The following is a 2,276-nucleotide window of genomic DNA, read 5'->3' as shown; positions in this document are numbered from 1 at the left end:
AACAACACTCAAGAAGCTCGACACCATTCAGGATAAAGCAGCCCGCTTGATTGGCACTCCATCCACTACCTTCAACATTCACTCCCTCCATCACCAGCACACTGTGGCTGCAGTGTGTACCATCTACAAGATGCACTGCAGCAACTCACCAAAGCTCCTTCAACAGCACCTTCCAAACCCGCGACCTCTACCACTTAGAAGGACAAGGGCAGCAGATGCATGGGAACATCACCACCTACAAGTTCCCCTCCAAGCCACACACCATCCTGACTTGGACCTGTTTCGCCATTCCTTCACTGTCGCTGGGCCAAAATCCTGGAACTCCCTTCCTAACAGCATTGTGGGTGTACTTACACCATATGGACTGCAGCAGTTCAAGAAGGCGGCTCACCACCACCTTCTCAAGGGCAATTAGGGATGGGCACTAAATGCAGGCCTAGCCAGCGACTCCCACATCCCATCAACGTTCATCAGCAAACTCAGAATGACAAATAAATAGAAAGATGTGTTTCTCAGCCCCGGTGGCAAAGGTGCAATGGATGTTAATCCAAATAAATCCCCCGTGAGATTCAGTGTGCATCGGCTTCCTTATAAAGTTTGTATTTGAAATGTGCGAGAAAAGCGTAAAATTATGAAAATATTCCGATGGCCCGTACAGGGATCGGACCTGCGACCTTGGCGTTATTAGCACCACGCTCTCACCAACTGAGCTAACCGGCCACAATGCGCTCGTGGGCAGGCTCAAACCCAGGCTGCGAGGTTGTCTTTCAGGCTGACACTGGCTGACCAATTTACTGCACAAACTTTGAACACACCACATCGCTTAAACATTGTTCCTATATACAACTAGGCAGTGTGTAAATCGAAAGTAACTGTAAAAGAGCTCTTTAATCTAACAAACCTCATTCTAAAAATGATTATCGCACCACCGCTGAACAGCCCCTCCCTCAGTCCCGGAATAAAAACAGTCGGCGAGACCCCGACTAGATTCGAACCTGCAGCGAGCGGTTGGAGCAGGATCTCATGAGTAAAATGTGGTTTTCACTCCCATTTCCTTTGGGAGACGCCCGTGCGAGAATTGAAAATTGCTCCTGATTCGCTCCTCTTATAGTGAAGGAGGTGAATATAATTAAAACCTGCCGAAACACGGGATCGAAACAGGGACATTTAAAACGCTCTCCCAACTGAGCTATTTCGGCTTCACAGCAAATTAAATATTCTGTCATTCTTTCGGAGGATTTTCTAACCCCGGGAGGAATTGCCCCTCTCGCTCATTCCTCACTTCGGGCAATGTGACCCGACCAGGTCTCGGAGCTCAGGTTGTGTTAATGTAAAGCTGGAGTGTTGATAAAGATACAAAGCTAACACAGCACGGGGGACCTCACCGTGTTGTACACAGCGTGAAATGCACTGAAATGTTCAAATAAAGTTACAGAGCAGAACACATGTGTAAAATTCCTTGTTCTTTTCTCCGCACTGATGGGTTGTGAAGGGAGAGACGGCCGAAGTCTCACTGAGCCGCTCTGATCACGAGACAAGGTGAAATTATATCAAATTCAATCTTCAGCAGCGACATGCTGGAGAGAGATCAGAGTCCCGAATCAAGAGTAATGTTCGGATACTAATGTTGAATCTCATTTATATCAAACTCTCCTTGAATTCTCTGCTGGGGGATTCAGAGCTGGGGATCGCCTGTGAAATCAGCTGAAAACATTGAAATGACAACCTCAGTCCCTCCGACAATGAAGGTTACATTTTTTAATTTGCACAAGTAAACAGAGTCTGGACAGTTGCTATCTTGCTCTCTGTGACCTGAGGTTTTATCTCGGTAATCTCTGGCTTTAGTATATGTTGTAATCAATCGTTCAGCCAGTCCCTGTGGCGCAATTGGTTAGCGCGTTCGGCTGTTAACCGAAAGGTTGGTGGTTCAAGCCCACCCAAGGACGGTACATTAACTTTTTCCAGGTTTTCAAAATGTGTATTTTGGCTGCAAGATCGTGGGTTAAACTGTAGCACTGGGTACAATGTCGGTGAGTATGAGATCATCCACTGGGATCCGAGAAAGCTATTCCGTAACATTTTCTTAATGGTGACAGACTAATCGGAACATGAGGAGCCCATTCAGCCCCTCAGCCCTGTTCCTTCACTCAATTAGATCCTGGATAATCTGTATCTGAGCTGCATTGGCCCGCCTTGGTTCCATATCCAGTTTCACCAGTTCGGAATGGTCTCATTTTTAGGTGCGCCTGGTGCCGCTCCTGGCCTGCTCTTCTACA

The 2,276-nt window shown here is 47.1% G+C and overlaps 1 non-coding gene across 1 annotated transcript; it reads left to right on the top strand.

Moving 5' to 3' along the window:
- The first annotated feature begins 1,872 nt into the window (after window positions 1–1,872).
- Window positions 1,873–1,946, top strand: trnan-guu (transfer RNA asparagine (anticodon GUU)). Its single transcript has one exon. It is a non-coding gene; the product is annotated as a tRNA-Asn (tRNA).
- The last annotated feature ends 330 nt before the right edge of the window (window positions 1,947–2,276 follow it).

The sequence above is a fragment of the Somniosus microcephalus genome, unplaced genomic scaffold (genome assembly GCF_052327205.1).
Source record: "Somniosus microcephalus isolate GS21.2 unplaced genomic scaffold, FLI_Smic_1.0 unresolved_chr1, whole genome shotgun sequence".
Taxonomy (NCBI): domain Eukaryota; kingdom Metazoa; phylum Chordata; class Chondrichthyes; order Squaliformes; family Somniosidae; genus Somniosus; species Somniosus microcephalus.
Note: the sequence above shows the minus strand (reverse complement) of the source record. Positions and strands in the feature narration are given on the sequence as shown.